Here is a 20722-nt window from a genome sequence, read left to right as displayed (position 1 = left end):
TTACATATTTATAAGTTAGCCTGAAAGGTCAGGAAACACTTGAGTAAAAGAAATATATCCTCAAGGAGTCTCCATACCCAGAAACCGTGCTGAGGGTTTTGCATACTCAATGTCCTTGTCTGCTAGGAATGAGGAAGTCAGGCCAAGGTCACCTCCATCTCCTACTGGCTTAGTGCAACTGAGCCAGTTACCTAAGAAACCAAAGGCAGAAAGGAAATGGGGACTAGGACCACTCAAACTTCTCTCTAATGAAATAGAAACTTAGTCTCAAGATTTTTGAATTAATTTTAGATGTTCTTTTACCTTCAACTATTGTTCAGGAACTTCACATTATCAGTTACCTTTATGATTAAAAAGGATTTGCATCTTGTTCTCTTATATTCTTCCAGCTTCATGTTTCCTTCCCTTCATAACCAAACTACTCAGAAGAATTGGCTGCACTCACTGTCACTTTCACTTCCCCAGCCTGTAAACAAAACTGGCTTCTGTATCAACTCTACTGAGTCCTCACTAAAGCCACTAATTACTTTCATAACTACAAATCCAGGGTCCCTTACTCAGGCTTCAACACTTTTTTGTAAAACACACACTTGATTACTTTGTCACCACATGGTTCAGGTTTCCCTAATTGTGGCTGTCACCTTTTACATTTCTTTGTAAATTCATTCTGTCACCTGACCAGTACATACTGGTGATCTGTAAGACTTGATTCTATCCCACATTTTACTTTAGATTCTCGCTAGGCAACTGATTCCATGCTTACACATTCAATTAGGATCTTTACAGACTCTAGGCTTTCAAAGCCATAGTCCCAATCAGGAGATCACCCTTGGGCTCCAGAAACGTATATCTTCTTGTTAAAAGAGGTTTCCTCTTGGAGTTTTCAAAGATCCCTCAAACTAAACTCTGAGACCAAAACCATTCCAACAGTGGTTTTCTTGTGTTCTCAAAAACAGTGAGTGACAACCGAAAATACCCAGCTGGAGTTAACTCCTACCACATACCTCTCCCTTTAGTATATCCATCTCTCAGCAAGCCCGGTCATTTTTACCATTTAGATATCTTCTAAACTATACATGTCCATCACCACATCCTTTACCCTAGTCTTACCCAGTATTTGCTTAGATTATTTCTAAATTGTGAGCATTTCCTCTCTTCAAATAAGCACCTATGTTGCAGCTAGATTTAAATTTTCAAAATAAAATCTTGCTGTTAAAGTAACTCAATGACCCTCCATATTTTATAGAATAAATTCCTCAACACAGGCTAAGATTTTTGGGATCATAACCATATTTATCTTGTTGCTCTTTGCCCTCTGGCCTCTTTGAAATTCATTCTAACATCTAGAATTATATAGCATGTCTGCTTCTCATCCCTTCTGCCCACGCCAAGATTTTCCCATGTTGTGTGCTCTTTGTCAGAATAGAAATCAAGTGTTAACAGCCAGTTTTGAGGCCATTCCTTTAGCTTTGTGGAAGGCTGAGACTTCTCTTTGACTTAATCCTCCTTGAAAATGTGAAATCACGGAGTCTATAGACAGACTTAGCATCCAAAATAAATGAGAACCTACAAATACTATATACAGAAGCCAAGCACCTGTTTTTCATCATTAAGGTAACTTCTTGAGTATTGAGTTACTGGTATTAATGAGATAACAGCTGCAGTAGAGAATAGATTCTATTCACATATCTGAGGGAAACAGAACTATAAAATCTAAAAGCCAAAGGGATTCACAGCTGATAGATTCCCTCTCATAAGGAGGTTTGTCCCAACCTATTCTTATACTGTGGCATACTAGGCATCCCCAACATAGCTGCTGTGTGGCCTCTGCTATGCTTTTATCATGAACTTTATGTTCCTACCTACACTGTACTCTCTTAAAGCAAAATAAATGGATGCTGGGTGAAACTTATTGTAGCCCATGCATTTTATTATTAATCTGAACCTAAGAGGACTGGTGCTGAAGAAGCAAAATAGATGTGCCACATGGAGACACTTTACTGTGTGTACGGTAGCACATTACTTCCATTCTTCCTCCTCCCACTCTCTTCTGTTAATATTTCTTCTGTGTAACATCCCTTAGTATGATTCTTCTGCCATGACCTTACCATCCTCTTTGATTTAAGTTCTAGAAGAGTGGATACCATATATGTTACATCATATCCCTGAGTGTCCCCAGACCCTAACATTATCACCGGTACATAGGAGAGTTAGCAAGTTGTGTGCTATCTTATATAAAAGGAGTCGGCTCAAGTCTAGGGTTCTTGCTTATTGTCACACTGCTAGAAGAAGTAACATTAAGCTATGACCTACAGTTTAAGTAGTGATTGGGAAAATTAAGAATATTGTATTTCAGGCAGAAAAAAATCTGTTCAGGCTCTGATACACGGGGAGGGAGGGTGGGGAATCTTGTCACATTAAAAAATTGAAGAAATCCAGTAGGATCATATTGTAGCTAATAAGAATGTGAGAGCAAGGAGAGACTGTAGAGTTAATCAGGGGTCAGATCAGGAAAGTTTTAATGGCCCCTTTAAAGATACTGTTTTATTCCTTAGGTAATGGAACTCACTGAAGAGAAGTCAAAAGATATTTTTTGTTCTTCCACACAACCTGAGCTCTAATTATTAGCCTAATTCCTAACCCATTCTGCTGGTACTACCCTTTGCAGCTTCTTAGAGTTTTATTTCCATGTCTGTTATTGGTACATATTACTCTAGGTAAGCTAACTTTTGTAAACCACAAAATCTCAGTGGCTTCATACAAAGGAAGTTTATCTTCCAGGTTACTTAATGGTTGAAATTTATATAGCTGATGGGTGGAGAGTTTCTTCCCTACCTAATTTTCTCAGGAAACTAGGATTCTTCCTTCTTGTGACTCTTCCACTGACTAACACTTTGGCCAAAATAGGTACACGTTTCTTCCATTCATATTTCACTGGTAACATTACAGGCCTCCCTTAATACAAGGCGACTGGGAAATATCTAGCTGTGTACCCAAGAAGAAATTGTGATCCTGGTAGATACTTATGAATCTCTGCAAACTAGATTTACCACAGACCAAAAACTCCTCCTCTCCACAAAGTATACTATCTAAAATTGCGTTGATTCTGTGAATTTGGTTCAGCAACAAATATCACAGTTTTCTTCTTCAGGTCTAATTATGGTTATTTTTGAGCTGGTCTAAAAGATTTGTTATCTACTCCTATCCTTATAATTCCAGCTCCCAGTATATGCTTCTCTCAAACAGTCCATATATCGTTGTCAAGCAGGGACAACAAAATATAGTTAAAATGTGTTTGGGAAAAGAGAAAGTGTGAGACCCAAAGAAGTCACTTAGCAATAGCAGAAATTTTCTGGACATTGTAAGGCACCTTTTCGGCTATTCTCCTGATTACCTCTCTATGCCTATTAAGGAATTTCTGTGGGCGCTGGATCCTTAGATCCACGAATCACACATGTAGGAAACCTGCCCCCTTGTCTTTGATGCCCTCTTGGAATGGTTATAGGAGGAAAAGAAAATAACTGTATTTGAGACCTACATTTTGGAGGTCTATTTGTCAGAGGAAATATTTCTCTAAATAATCATGCATATTGCAAAAGCAATGTCAGTTTGTGACTAAAGCCATGTTGTAGGAAGGAGGAAGCAGTTGCTGTATGGAGATGTAGTAGGAAGAAACAGAAGTGTGAATGCTGTGGTTAATTCTGTTCACAAGTTTGTAAAAGATAATATGGGAAGTGATAAAGATTGTGATTTAATGTATTTAAAGATTGCTGTGTGGTTTTTAAAGAGAAAAACAATTACTAACAACTAAAAGCTTTCTTCCCATTAAGGAGAATCTGAAGTAAGTTAATAAAAGTAATAAGCATGCATTGATCCACTGGAGGCAAATGATGAATATAGGCACTGAAACATAATATTCTGAAGTTAAATCTCAAATTTACTGATTTGTGCATTTCTTGGATTAAGAAATGAGACGTTAAAAATGTAACATTTAAAAGACAAGTATATCCTTGTATGAAACAAAATTTCTTATTAGAAAATCATGTAGTATTGCAGTGTTTTCCTGAATTAGTGCAAATTCTCTTTGTGCATGTCACCTGTAGATGACTTTTGTCACAACAACTCTGGGAAAATGACCAAACATGTTTTGGAGACAAGCTAAAATCTGGGTCAAATACAATTGAAAAACCTTCTATTTGTCTTATTCCATCCTTTATTCCCAATTTTTGACATTCAGAGCCCACTGCCAACTTCTTATACGACACTCTACTCTCACTAGCCGTCATTCGATAGACCATTTTTAGTGTCTTCTTTTCTCTTCCCACACTATCTGTTCTAGTTCTCAGTCCTCCAGAACATTCTGTATATTGCATAAGGCTTAATTTTTTTTAAATGTTTATTTTTGAGAGAGAGACAGAGAGAAGGAGACAGAATCCAAAGCAGGCTCCAGGCTCTGAGCTGTTAGCATAGAACCTGATGCCAGGTCTGAACTCATGAACCTCGAGATCACAACCTGAGCAGAAGTCGGATGCTTAACTGACTGAGCCACCCAGGTGCCCCAAGACTTAATTTGATAAATGTGTGGTGCTTATTTTTGAGTGTCTTCCAGGTTTTTATGGGTAATATCTATCATACAGAGTTTCCAGAAGACATAGCATTATTCATATGAATAACATTAAAGATAGGAGAAAAGTTGTCTTCAGGGACTTTATACTTCTCTAGGACACGTATTCATTTTTTAATACTATGTCATAGGTGTAGGGGTATGTAGTAATTATTTTAATATTATCTGTTTACACTCTTTACTTTATTCCATATGTAGTTTTGCAGGCTCTAGAGTATGTCATGTTCTCTTACCTATGGGTCTTTGGACATTTATTTCCCCCTAAACAGAGATTTTCTGAAATAACTCTGTGCTTTATCTTCAGCAAAATTATTTAATACAATTAAGATCACTTCTTCATGATGGTATCTTCCATTCCTGCCTGCTACCCATCAGAATACGCACTAGCACTGTCCTCTAGTATATTGCTTACCAGATTTTATCATAACTGTGTCCTAACTTATCCATTGTAACACTAAACTTTATAAGTTTGAGGACAGATTATCTTTGTAAAAACCAGCATTTTCCTCATCTTGGTAATCAGTTATAAAGAAATGTTTGTGAAATGGGTGAATGAATGAATGAATGAATGCCAGAGTAAATATGCAGTGGAAACATTGTGGTGGAAAAAACTATAATAAGATGGAGCCAATACATGAATTAGACGTGACATGTGCAAATTATGCTTGATCAATTGAAGGTATCTGAATTGTGCAGACTACCTTTTCTTTCATGATTATAAAGTGAAATATTCCAAAGAACACCTTACTTGTCTTCCATAATCTTTTTAAAATTCACATTAACATTTTCCTCTTCAGTAGAATCTTTCCTAGCCATCAGAGTGACCCGATTTTGTTTTAAAAGTGGCATGAGTAATATAAATTGACCTTAGGCCAGTTTCCAGAATCTCCCAGTTCAGTGGAATCCATATTGAATCCACCAAATTATCCCTCCCTTGGACACTAAAATGAGTCTCAAAATTTGTCACTAGATATAGTCAAGAGACATCACTCACACTTTGATCCCTTGTTACCTCTGTCTGGGACAGATCTATATCCTATATTATACTGTCATATGGCATGTACCATATGTCATAAGAAAGCACCTCAGCATCACAAGATATTTCCCTTCTGCTTTAGCAGGAGTTAGATTTTCAACAGGTCTTTCATTCTATATGGCCATTTGGTCCTGCATTAGATAACCAGGTGCAAACTAAAAGCAGTGAATTCCAAATGAACTATCTCATTACTTCACACTGGGAAGTAAATTTGGATGCTATGGTTTATATGAGATCATTCAGTGAGTGTTTCTAGAAAGGAGAAGATGAAAGTAATTGAAATTAACATGTCTGTTATAGTGAAGCAATATTGCTATGTATGACTTCCACCTGTTGGAAGGGTCCAATATGGCCAGTATGCTAAATACTGGTCGTGTAAAAGTGTTATCAGGAACTGTGGGCTGTTCAATATTTGCAAACTCAGCAGTGAGTCTAGGGAACTCATTCTTGGTAAGGCAATGTTTATGTGTTACACCATGAAGGTCCTTAAACCACTGGGATGCAGTTTCCATGAGAACAAGCTTCTTTGTTGTTTTGTCTGTTTTAGTGCTTTCTTTGGTGCTTCAGAGCCTGGAGTAGGGTTTGGCCCTTGATAGAAATGCAAATATTTGAATTAATATATTAATCTCTTGGTCCATGGATGCTTTGTTTTTGAATCTATTTTTTCCATCCCAGTAGGCTGACCGAAAATAAATAATAATAACATCCTTAGTGTGGCTTATTCTATTTTATTATTTAAAAAAAAACACATCATCCCTGGGGTGCCTGGGTGGCTCTGTCAGTTGAGTGTCTGACTCTTGATTTCGGCTCAGGTCAAGATCCCAGGGTCGTGGGCTCGGACTCCACATATGGGGCTCCACTCAGTGTGAAGCCTGCCTAAGGTTCTCTTTCTCTCTGCCCCTCACTCCACTTCACATTCATGTGCTTGCTTGCTCTCTCTCAAATTTAAAAAGAAAACAATAAATCATCCCCGGTACATGTGTTTGAAAATTTGCAGCAGAAATGGGAATTCTCAGGCTCTGGGCTATTCCACAGTGAACATCTATGAACCTCTTCCCCATCTTCCTTATCAGTAATTATTGTACAACCTTAGCCACTGCCTGGGTAGTGGCTGTACCTTGTCCTTTTTTTTTTTTTTTTTTTAAATGAGAACTATACTACTTGCAGTTTTGTTTTTTAAGATTCCCTTGTCCACTATCCTGTGCAGGCTCCAGAATCAAGGCTCTGCTTCTCACTTTTTATTCAGAAGCGTGACTTTTGTTTTCATTATCAGGCTATTGAAGAGAAATAAATTCCCTATAGGGCACAAATTGGCGTGATAACTTCCAGAAGAGTTTCTTTGGTCTTCTTGCATAGTGGAGGAAAATCACCCAATAAAGGGGAATTGACATGGTTTCTTTAATCTTAGTGGAAGAACCTGGTTGTCAGAGACCAAGTGGCAAAATGGCATCAAGATGGAGTTAACACCTCTGGAAGTGAATTGACACTAAGGTGCTTGATTATGGCCAATGGATTAGTGGGTCCCTAGGAATAAATGTGACAAAGTCTTGAGACATAATTTGATTTATGTAACAGCCCAAACAAACAACACCTAGTCTTGTCAGACAGAAAGGTTCAGATGCTGTATTATAGACTCATGACTCTCCCCAATCTTACATACCTGAGTCAGTTCACAGGGTTCTTGAATGAAGGATAGGCAGGTGCCCTTGCACAAGGACTCCGTATTGGTCTTTTGAACAAACAAGAACAGGTGTTTTTCCCTTTTTGTGTCTTGCACAACTTAGACCTTCACCAGTAGCTCAGAAAATTTCAGCTCATCGTTTCTGTATGAAAAATAACTATAATTTCATTTCACACTTCTCATGTTGAAATCTTCCTTTTTAGAATTTATATTATCCCCTTGACACACAATTATGAAGTCTTAGAAAGCTATAATCAAGTTTTATTCATTTTCCCCAACATCCTCCCTTTCCATATATTTGCCGCATTGCCCTGAATGGAAAATGTAGTTCTTTCCAAAGTTTTATGCTACCTAAAAACAATGAACCATAATAAAGCCTATTTTAGAAGTGTGCTTTCACTCATTTTCATCATTTTTTAGACTTAAAGTGTTCCTAAACTCTGACTAAATGAAGGAAGAATGGATGGGAAATTCCCAAATCTTTGCATATGGTAAAATGGTATGTTATTTGAAAATGGAAACAAATACACTTCAAAATATGGATCAGGGCTCTCTGTCTACCTTCTGTATTAACACTGTTGGACGGTACACTGACCAGTACAAGAGCTAACTGCCCACTGTGAGAAGCTGTGTCAATGGTAGAATAGAGGACAAGCATCAAAATAAACTGCAACATGACAAGAGATGGATTTGAAAGTATTTTCTCAGTTTTGATACCCCAGAATGTTAATACATGGTTTCTTAATTTTTAAAATACAAACACATTGTATCATTTCTTACTGAAATTAATCATTACCTTTCCATTAAAATCCAAATTCCATAGCATGAAATATGAAACCTGTCATGATTTTGTCTCCATGTAAATTCTGTGGCTTTATATCTTAGTACCAGTCATCTCTTTATTTCCAAGGGTGTTGTGTTTTGTTTTGTTTTTTCCTCTCATCCTTTGCCTGGGTTTTGGTTTTCTAGAAGCAGATCCTGAGATGAAGTTTGGGAAAAACTGGTAGGAAAGTGAGAAATTAGGACAAAATAAGAGACCAAGCGTGTTTAAATTAATACTGAGGGCAGCTGGAGTTGAATCCTGGGGGAACTCAGGCAACATGTAAGATGGGACCTTTGGAGCGGTCCCAAAAGAGGAGTGGTTGCATTAAGGTATTAATTCACTAGCAGGCATTTTCTAGTCGATTCATTTCTAAAAGTTTGGTTGCCTGAATTTTCTCTATTATTCAATGAATATTTGTTGCCAAATTCTTTTTTGGTCTTTTTGTTTTATTTCATCTTGAGAACAAAAGTTCAAATTTCTGAAAATTGATCATTATGTTGTCAAAAAATAGAACCATAGATCTGAAAATGAGAATAAATACTTCCAAATCTTGTTTATTATGAAAAAAATCAGAACATTCATAAACAGCATAATGAAAGTCTACATATCAAACCTCATTTTTCTTAGTCTTTTTCAAAGTTACTCTAGAAAATTAGAACAAAGCGTGTAATTTTAGCCAAGGTGCAATGCAGGTTTATGTTCTGTTTGGGTTCTCCAGGAGAATGGAGAAAATTCTTCATTATTTTGGTTTTCATTTGCTTTTTACCATTACAATGTCTAATCATATACAGTATATCACAGTAAAAGCAAGCATGTTAACCTTATGGTGCTTTTTTGAGTGTTAATGATGATGTTTTTCATTATTTGTTTTTGTAACAAAGCATTATAGCACCAATGGAAGAAATAAACCTTGTAAAACATTTTATCACCTATTCATCTTAAACAAAAGTTTCATATATTTCAATATGGTGTGATATTGCAGCACAGAATTATGCAAACTAAAAGGCATTTCCACCTGCAGAAAAACTGATTGTTATTACCAAAGCGGAGGAATGAAAGCAGATGAAGACAGTCACCTGTGCTGTATTGCGGCAATAAGTTGTAAAACACTCATAATCTGGTGATGTCAATAGCTCCATTATGATCAAATATATATTTTCATTTTGTGTGGATGTGCTGGCCCATGCTGACAACAAGTAAGATACCATCAGTTACAAAGGGAGAAGATAAAGCTAAATGCAAGTGACACAAACTACAATACTGAGTGTTATTCTTTACTAAGGAGTTTGCAAATCATTTCAAAAAATACAAACAAGTCTTTGCTTCCAGAAGAATCCATATAAAATCTAAGATCCAAATATCAAATCCAGATCATGCTGAATAATATTTTGCCTATGTGGATTGTAATAATCTAATTAGATTTTTGGATTCTAATACTTGATTGGTATAAATCTTAGCTCTCTGTACCTACTGCCTGATGTATAAAGTGTGAAATATAAAGCCCTCTCAAAGGGTTGTTGCTATTCTTCAGAGCATCATTTCTCATGGTAGGTTCTGTGGCCTTCTTGCCTCAGAATCACTTGGGTGCCTGCTGGGAGACCAGGACCAGGTCTCGGTGAGACCTATTGAGTGAGACTCAGATGGGGCCAGTGGCAAATGGGGGAAATGTATATTTTTAAAAAGCTCTACTGCTAATTTTTGAGACCTCACTCCTATACTAGGGAAGACTTAATTGGGATTTTGTTAGAAATTTATTATATTCTGACATCCTTTCTCAAGTATTTGGACACTAATGTTACAAAAGATGGTAAACAACTTTTTTCTAAGCCAAATAAAAGACCTTTTAAAATATTATAATCAATAATAAACAGTTTCCATAATATGTCAGCAAAAGAATGTTTCAAAACTATTGGGAAAGAGAATGGAATTTCAAAGTATTTTAAGATGTCTCTAAGAAATGCTCATTGTTTTCCATCTTTATTTATCTTTATCTAGGATTGCTTATCTTTAAAATTTTTGCTCTAAAGTCTTGTAACTGTTCGTGTTTAGGCATGGCTCTACTACAGCTGCAAAATTTCAGGTCTAGCTGTAAAATAATATGGTTAAGTGTTGACTATAACTCTCCTGACTACCAAAGTACTATTTATTCAGTCTCATTCCAACGAGTTCTTAAAATATTACATAAACCTTCCAGATGAATGTTTTTAAAAATTAGTACAAAGGGTAAATAAGAAAAATGTATTATACACAAATGCATTCTCTAAGTTACTTTGTAGACCCCAAATTCAACTTCCATCCAAAGCAAATAATAAAGGACAAAAGGATACTTTTGAAGGTGATAGATGTGTTATGGCATAGATTGTAGTGGTGATTTCATGGATGTGTTCTTGTTTCCAAATTTCCAAAATTGTGCATACTAAATACGTACAGCTTTTGTATGTCATTTATACCTCAATAAAAGTTTAAAGAGGCAATTGATGATAAATTAGTAACGAACTAGGAAAAAATGTGAGATAACAAACTTTTCTCTGCTCCAAGGTGGATCATGTGACTCAGTTCCTATTGCATAGTACACAAAAATTAACAATATAGAGTTCACAGGAAGTAAGCTAGCTTCCGTGATCTGTGGCCCTGGGACTCACTCATGGTTTGGCTGCCACACCTATTGGCTCCCATAATATCCTGTGAATAACTCTGTTGTAATACATACTCTCCATCCAGCATTTTAATTTTCTGTGAATTGTCATCACCACTGGAACATAAACTCCCAGGGAACAAGAAATGTTTTTCTTGGCATCTCCAACACCAGTTTGAGTATTCGGTAAGTGCTAATTGAATATTCCGAATAAAGGAGCACTCCTCATACAAAAGTGGAAGCTGTCTTCATTTAAACGCTTGTTTGAAAGAAATAATTCCAGTGGCCAGGTTCCACTCATTAGTGATAAACTCCTGTTTTGCTAAGAGATTCATTTTATCCTTATGCAAGTTAAACTCCTGGCAGTTTATTCCAATATGAACTCCCAATTTAGGTACGTAGATTACCTACTCCCAGGGACCTCCTTAAATTCACAACATGTAATAGATATGGAACTTGGATCACTTAACTCCCCTAAAATAAATTACAGTGTGGAGAAAGCAAAGTTCAACGCCTTATGCTGAATTACAAAATTAAACCATTGCATACACTTTTAAAATTTTCATAGCTTAAATTAATATATAATACAGTCATTATATAAATAGAATCTAAAATAGATCCAAAACGGCCAAGAATATTTTCTTTTGATTACAGATATTTTATAGTAGTACTGAAGATATGAGTATGATACAACATGAACTAGTAAAACTTAAAGTTGGCAAAGCTTGGTTGCAAAGAGGAGGGTAAAAAAAAAAAAACTGAGGTAGCACCAAGGTTCACATGACCATATTCTCTGAATCTTAGAATACCTGAGGACATTTAATCTTCCATCATTAAACTTTTCATTTGGATTTTTTTAGACTTCAGTTTTCATTGATAAAGTTTGTTTGTATTTGTTATGTTTAAGGAATTCTTTACCTGGTCCTTTGTAGAGGTCAATTCTCTGTTGTTAGAATCCCATACTTCCTTAGTAGTTTCTAGATGGGAATCGCTTTTGCTCAAGTTATTGGGAGGTCCCTTCATTGGGACCTGTTTTCAGTTCAGAAATGTTATAGATTTTTTTGTCTTTGTTATTTTTTCATAAGAACTATTACTTTGCACCTTCTCCACTTTTTTGTTGTAAAGATCTATTGCTTTCTCAATATTGTATCTGTTTTTAACATGGGTTTGAATTTTATCAATATTTCTCAAGTATGAACTGTGTATCCATGTTTTTCTACTCTATTAAGTTTGGCATTATAAACATGTCCCTTTTTTTTTTTTTTTTTTTTTTTTACGGAAACAATCCTCCCCCATTCCATACCCTCTCACCCCCCCCCGTATTTTTTTTTTAATATGAAATTGTCACTTATTCTCCTCTGAGGCTTTTTGTCATTTTCTTTTGATTTTTATTTTGGTTTGTTTCATCTATGTATTCCAATTTTACTTTCCTGTTAAGGGAGGTTATGAGCTATGATCTACTGGGATGAGTGAATCATTTTTCAAGGAATATATGTATTATGATTTCTTTCAGCAACATTCCTTTGTTGGGCTATGGACATTTCACATAGGACTGTTTTTCTCCTCCTTTCACTTGATTTGACAATGCATTTTCTGCCCAACTCTATAGGAGAAGAGGATTTGAATGTTGCCCTTAGCCCAATTCTGTGTTCTTGTGATCCATGCAGGTGTAAGAGGAGAGCCTGTGAAGGAGGCCGACAGTCTTCTGTCCTCACTGCATATTCTCTGAGAACTATATGGGCTGTTCTGAAGAACCAGAGGAGGTATGTCACTTGAAAAAATAATACTTCTACTAATTACATCAACTGGTATAATTTAAGTACTTTCTATATGTCAGGTGCTATACTCATACTGACTGTCATTCAATTATTAACCCTAAAGTTTAGGTATTGTTATTACTAAATATTATTTATAGATGAGAGAAATGAGGGTAGATTTAATTTGTTCTTTTCATGTACTGAATTTTGATAGAAGACAAATTATGGATAATGAAGTAATAATGGAAATAACAAAGCTTTCAGAAACAAACATGGGGTCAAATTATGTAGCTTTCAGTAATTGTTCCAAAATATTTTTATGAGAGTAAATGCAGATTAAAATGTGTTATGATCACTAGACATGAGTGATTTGGTAATGTGTCTGTAAAACTTAATCAGAAGTGATATTTACATAAGTGGGTCTTCAAGACTTGATCAACTGTGCAGTTTCATTTCTCCAATGCTGTCTGAGGTAAGTGGACACTTATGCAATAAAACTACTTTTAAATTATTGCTATTAGAAAATATTGAATATTTTTGGCCATTTCATCTGGTAAATTTTTAATTTCATTCTCCCATTTACAAGCATCTTCTGGATTTCAGTTTGTCTTGCATAGTATGGGGAAATGTGCTATATAGTTCTGTTTAATAATGTTTGCTGTTTCTATTTAAGCTTCTCAAAAATAGGTTAAGGGCAGTTAAATGGTTCAGGATTATGTTGTAATTAGTGAAATCTAATATTTCTTTGCCTAAATCATAGTATGCTTTTCCTCAATTTACTTTCATCAAAGTAAGTCATTATTCAAGAACATATAATTAGCTTGTTTTAATCTTATCATTTTCAGATACCTGCTAAAGTAATTAGCTTTCTCTTCTTTTTAGTTAAAAGATTGCTAAAGGATCAATGCACAATACATCATTTTCTATTCCACAACACCAATTACTTTCACCCTCAGTGTAAATTTATTGATTTTTCTTAATAGTACATTATCACCAGTTACTCACAGCATGGTGTTTATTAATTAGTAAGAGAAATATAGATTCATTTATGAATAGTTATCCTTTCAAGTTTCTTATATAGAACACATATGGTAGTATGGTTGGTACCTGCTAATGGCATGTAGAATTTAAGAATCAAGTTTATTTCTCATTCCCAAGGTTTCCAGAGTTTTCCTCTTCAGATGCATTATAGCTCAAAGTTAGTAAAAAATTGAATTTCTTATGTAATTAACTTCTTCTGAAGTTAATAAAAGTTTCTTTTTTCTGGTCTTTGTTCTCAAACTGATTTTATTTTCTTATGGCCAAGGAATACGAAGCAGGTGCTTTGAATACTTCTTTATAATATTGGTTATTGCAATATTATATCAAATTGACACAAGATGAAGTATATGTAACTTGATATAGTGAAGGAATATACTTACCTATTTGTGCATTTATGTACTTACCAGATTGAAACTTTCTGGACAGCTGAGAATGAAAATGAAAGATAATTTTGAATTTCTTCATCAACATTCAGGGCTTATTTTACAATTATTTCAGTTTTGTTTGCTTGTCTGACATTAAAAGAAGCATAGTTTTTGCCAGAGAAGACTTAGAGAGTTCTTAGTTTATTCTTAGATACCCTATTGATCTTACTGATAGCATTTATGAGATACGTTTGTACAATTGGCTATTGTGTGTTATTTAATTCCTTTTAGTATTTTAGTAGATTTCAAGGGAGAAGAAAGTGAAATGTCTTTATCTGCTATTTCACTTTTATCTAAATGTAAATTTTAAAACCTCAAACTTGAGCAGCGTAGTTGCACACGTATAATAAAACTCATATTGCTTCAATAAGCTGCAGAAACTGTAATTCAATATTGAAGATGGTGTATGGCCTCGCCAGATTGCCTTGAAGGAGTTGAGTTTACATATTAGAAAGGTTAACATTAGAGTTACCAGTGTCTATATATCTTCTACATTTGTTTTACTGAGTTTACTAAGAAGAGTTAGTTCCTTATAAGTAGCTTGGAGGGCCAGCATGCTCCATGTTCTTTTACATACCTCATTACTTACACTATTGATCTTGAATAGGATTTTTATTTCCCCTGCTCTTTAAATCCATTATTATTGATGATTATGTAAAATGCAATTGGAAGAACCATTGAATGAGTGAATACAGATGTACTCAGGCAATGCTGAAGATAGAATGAATTTTGTTTTACTTTTTGCTTACAAGAAAAGTGTGTGTTGTATGTGTGTATAACAACAACATAGATAGCTTTCATGGACTTAGTAGCCTGAATATTTCTTTAGGGCTGGTGTTACCAGTTAACAGTTTTCACTAGGTCACTGTTAACTCTTAGTTCTTGGTTTATGGGAAGTAATTTTGAAAGAAAAATCATCTAAATCCTATCATGGATGTAGCCGGATACTGATACGTTGATTCAGTAATGACCATTCACCTCTCTTTTATATGATGATCATGATCAATACTTTCTTAAAAGCTCTAAGTTCTGTGAAGGGATTTTCTGTATCTCTCTCTCTCTCTGAGCACTCTGCACATCTTTCCTACTATGATAACCTTGATGCTCCATTCCATGAATCTAATTATTTTTCACAACTTTTCTGGTATCGTTTCAGAATTTAGGCTCTACAGCTAGACTTTGCATTTCAGTCTAGAGCCTTTCAACCTTTCAACTGTGAGAACTTGGGTAATTGGCTTTGCTATGTGCTAGGCTCCTAATCTTTATATAACAAAATAGCAATTACCTCATTATTATGTTTCTATCAGTAAATATATAATTTTACACACACTGGCTAGTATAATATCTGACATTCTTAGCAATTATCTTGTGAATTTACACCCTCCCCATTGGGGCTTTTGCTTTCTGTATTGGTTCAAATTTACTGTTATGGTAACTCCATCAAATGTCATGATCTTCTAAATTTTATAGCTTTCAGATTTAATGATTCAGTGAAATTAATTGGATTATTTTTTTAATGTTGAGCTGTATAAGTTTGCATGAATTGGTTGAAATTTGTCAGACTTTAAATGAAAATAAAATACAGAAGGGGATTCTATCCCTGATTGTCCACATAGTGAATATTAACATTTCTAGTAACTAGTGTTCAGGCACTCAACTTTTGAATTGAAAGGAATCTGTATAAATGTTTAAGTTGCTAAAAATCCAGCTTAAAACAAGAATTTGAGGATTTTTTTTCTTATACCATGTATAGTTATTGGTATAAACTACTTTGACAATATCTCATTTTATTATACCTTTGAAATTTTTGTGTGCATTAGACTGGAAAGTATTTGTAAAATATGAAAATACTCTAAGTGACTACAACTACCTGAGATTTAGCTATTTAAGCTTAGCATAGGCCACTTAGGCTTTAACCAAAAAATATAAAAGCTGTAGGACTAACCAGACTAAATATTAGTGTATAAATCAGGGAAGGAGGCACTTCTATATAAAGGGAATGTGCTTAGTCTCTGATCAGCTCCTCCAGATAAAGTTTTTCTGTATTTCTATTTCTTAGGTGGCTCATTCTGTTTATAATAAGACTGAGTAACTTCTTTTTGGGTATGACTTTATCTTACTGTGTTGGGAACTTTTGTTCCACCCTTTCCCTTCAACAAATCTTTTTTGTGCTGGACAATAAAGTCCATTTTCTAATAAGGCTGATAGGACCCTGGCCTGTGAGGATGGTTCTTTGTCTTTGGCTGTGTCAGTTCAGACAATTAAGATGAAAAGCACATTTACATGAAAGTAGAAAATTGAGATTACGGAAAGCAGTGTTAGCTTTTGTTATCTTAGTAACATTCTAAATTTTATTTGCTCTGGTTGGCAAGAATAGACTGAGTACAAGGCATTTTTTTCCCACAAAAGTTAGTTCACCTGAAAGTTAGGTCAGTTTATTTAAGAGACAGGAAGGGCATAATTGATGGGGCCTTGTGGCCCTGCTATCTATTTTGCATGCTTGCATGATTTTGCAGAATATTTCCTGTATGAGTAGCTGTTTTTCCATGTGTTTGAAATGTTTCCATGTGTTTCCTTGGATCAGAGAAAACGGTAAGGAAGGTGGGAGAGGAGAAAATTATTGAAAAAATACATAATATCAATGGAATGATAACTCCTGGATTATTGCCAAACTAATTTCCATCTGTCTTCTTTGTTGTACAATGTCTGTGACTTCGTTATTTGTGTACTATGTCTGTGACTTCATTATGAAGTGATTCTACACTAGAGTATTCTAAATATGCATATTATTTTTAAAGAATATTTTGAAATAATATATATATTATATACATTACATCTATATTACATATTAGGTAGGTTATATATTTATAAACACAAATATACCATTTCTATATAGATATGGATGATATAGACATGGTTCCAATCTCCCTGCCTATGGAAACCAAATTGTAATAATTATTACATTTCCTCAAGAAAATTTTTATTATGGGATGGTTTTCCTTTGTTGTCATAAAAATAGGTATAGCAAAGCCCAAGAATACCAAACTCTTTTCAAAAAATGTTTTCATTTGAAAAGATTCCTGGTAGTTTCCTGAAACCTTGGTTTAATAGATTGTGAAGCTTTGTTCTGGTAAAGTAGGACTGAGTTGTGACTAATGCTCAGTATCTGACAGATGTGTATACCACTGGGCTATATGCTTTCCACCTCTGTCTAGAGGATCAGGCATTAAGGAATTCATTTTTTCATATTTTAAGTTGTTTTAATCTTGCCTAGCACTTAGACTAAGTTTACTTGAATATTTAATTCTTTCCAGACTACTTTTGCTTTCATACATTTTTCTCATAGGTGTTTAAGGTCTGACCTTCAAATCTAGAAAAAAATCATCCTTTTATTCTTTCATTCTATACTAGATTCAATTTAAAAAGTAGACCACTACACATCAAGTTGTGCAACTCCTATACCTAGGTTCATCATGTCTGACTTCTCCCACTCTGTGCCTCTCCTATCATCTTCATTACTGAGGCACACTGTAGAATTAGGCCTCTAATTTAAGATCCACAAATGTATAGAATGCCACCTTACCAAAGACTCAGGTTACTAGTCAATCCACATTGTGGCCCCATCAATGACAATTCATGTTTGTATTAAAATTTGTCATTTGGGTTCCAAGTGTTTAATAACTGTATCACTCAATTCCAGCTCAACTTCTACCATCCTCATGCAGGCCAACATGAACCAGGATTGTGGTAGCGACTTCTTTGCTGGCTTCCTTTAATCCAGTCCCATTGTCCTTTTCTGTTTATCTCCAGAAGGTCACGAGAGTGACCTATATAAAGCAAAATCTTTAAATGATACTCCCTCCCTGAATCAATATCACTGTCTCTCCATTGCCTCAAAATAGAGAAACTCCTTAATACGCTCACAAAAAAATAACACTGTGATCAGACCCTTGTCTACCTCTCCATTCTTATCTCAACCTCTTGCTCATTTTTATTCCTTTGTATACATTGTATTTGTCATCCCGGTTTTGATTGTTGGCTACTTGTCTAAAATTAGTGATTTGTTTAATTACAAACACAGGGAAGAACTTCTGTGTGTTGGAATATGAATGTCTATTCTTGCACCTTTAAAATTTTCACTTAGCAAATGCTTATTTTTCTGGCATCACCTCACCAAGGGATGTTCTTCTCATTGTTCATCTTTCCTCTACAGACTGTATAATATAACCATCCCCTGTGCCCTTTGTATCATTACCATCTTTTTCTTTATATAAATGGCATTTTGTTATATAACTTCAAGTATTTTGTTAACAGAACATTTATGTTTAAATTTTCTTTCTGAAATGTGATTTCTAAAATTTTCTAATAAAATTTTCTTTTTGAAATATGATTTCTAATATAATCCAAAAACAATGATTTACACATGTTACTTATTAAAAAGCGTAATATTCCTGTAATAATTGGATACAAACCTTAGTTTTACTTCTTACCTGTGTAACATTATTTGAATTCATAGTGCCTCATTTTTTTCCATCTTTAAAAATAAGTTAGATACCACATAAGTCAAATATAACAGACATCAATAATAGTGACTTATTCCTATTCAAATTTAATATCATGTAAGCTGAGTCAGGTGAATTAATCTTTCTGAATTGTAGCATACTTCTATATAAAATATGGTAAAAAATATATAGATACTATATAATACGTGTGTGTGTGTGTGTGTGTGTGTGTGTGTGTGTAAGACTGGAGGAAGAACCTTGTTTCTACAAAAGACCATATGTGTGTAAAGGTGGATAAGGAGGGCCAGAACTCTTTAGCAATTGGGAGGGGAATTCTGTGAAGGAAGTACCTAGCACCAGCTCCTGTGCTTTTCCAACTGTGTGTGTGTAAAAATACATACATATGTGTGTCTGTGGGTGTGTGTTCCTATCTCTAATGAACATAAAGACTGTGTGTTATAAAGCATTACATAAATAGAACAAGGCTAGATATTTTGGGTTAATATTTCAGTGGTAGTTGGAGCATTGTTGGTGTCTTCAGATCGCCAGTGTGCCAGTGTACCACATGGCCAGTGTACCATGCCACAGTGCTATGAGTGTTGGCTGTTAATGGCAACCTTGACCTGGCCCTGTCTTTGCAAATTTGCTCTCAGGCTGAACAAGAGCACCTCCTCATTAGAGGTTGGACACCAACACTCCCATCCTGCATACAATAACTGATGGACAAAGGGGTGTAAAATGCAGAGTCTCTTTCAAAGTATGAATGACTATGAGCTGTAGTTCCAATATGGATATCCTGCCCTTATCCAGCTTATTAACCTGCTCTATTATGCTTTCTTCACTCTTTCTCTTTAAGAACAAGGCCTGAATATATGACATATTCCTTAACTCTTATCTCAGGGTCTACTTCTAGGGAACCCAAGCTAAGATGGGTCTTTATGTGAATTAGCACCTTTCAATCTCCTCAATTTTCTCTAAGCCTCTTAACCTACTTGTTAAATAGTGAATCCATTTTGGAGAGAGCAGAACATTTTAGAACACAATTAAAAAGCAATTTGGAAAACAAAAATTGTCAGTGCTTTCACTTAGGATGTTCAACATTTCCAAGTGCATTCAACAATGATGAGAAAGTAGAACTACATTTGGATCAGGGAGATCCACAGAGAACTGACATGTTTGTTTTGGGGGGTAAACATCTTTAGTGGATTTTTTAATGATTCTATGAAAAAAAAATTCTTGTGAAGAAAACTGTCTTCTAGATTTTATTTCTTACTCTACTTATATTGCTTTCTCCAATCTTTTGGCTTACTTTTAGTTGAGGATTAAAACCCATAATGCTTATTTTTCTCATCTTAAATGACTCAAAGTATCTAAAGAGTTCTATATCTACCTTGGAAGAATGTGATACCCCCATATATAGACCAGGAAAATATAAATACATGGAAGAATTATTTTCTTTATAAGTTCCAAAATATTTAAATGTGCCTTTCAACATTAGCAAATGACTAATCCCATTATCATAATTTATTAACCAGATCTTTTGTTCTACGTAGTAATACACTGTGTTTCCATGCTGTGTTTTTTATCCAGTGACCTAATTTGCTTAAAAGGAAACTCTTAAAACTCCCTTGTTGTAATGAATAAAATGTTAATGAAGAACTACAGAGAAATCCCCTCTGCATTAGTTCCATATTCCCAGGAACATCATCATAAATTTGTTTGCCTGGTTCTGACAATGGTAGTGATGTTCCAGCTGCGCAGAAGCATAGTAATGCTAAATGGTTCTGATGGAAAAGTTAAAGATGTTCAAGGCACTGTCATCTGGGATGGACTCTGGGAAGTTATCTTTTGGAGGGAGTTTTTGATGGATTTGGCTTTCATCCAATTTTTTAACATTCATTTTTTTTGCATTGGTAACTACTACATTACTAGAAGCTTTTTCAAAAGTTACAAATGGAAACTATGCAAACAGACATGTTTCCAGCAGGAAATGAAAGATTTTAAAGCAGTGCTTTTCCCCCTCCAAGTTAATATAGCCCTCACTAATTTCTTAATAGTGTTGGTATAAATATTCAATTTAATGACTAAAGCATTAAAGTGTTTTAAAATCATTCTTGATTATACTATTTAGCTTAATGTTCATGCTTTTGTGCCTAGACCTCTGCTCTGCATCATGAATATACAATTAATTTAAAAAC

This window comes from Hyaena hyaena, unplaced genomic scaffold (assembly GCF_003009895.1).
Source record: "Hyaena hyaena isolate Hyena2069 unplaced genomic scaffold, ASM300989v1 scaffold_239, whole genome shotgun sequence".
Taxonomy (NCBI): domain Eukaryota; kingdom Metazoa; phylum Chordata; class Mammalia; order Carnivora; family Hyaenidae; genus Hyaena; species Hyaena hyaena.
The sequence above is the reverse complement of the archived record's forward strand: the minus strand, read 5'-3'. Positions refer to the sequence as shown.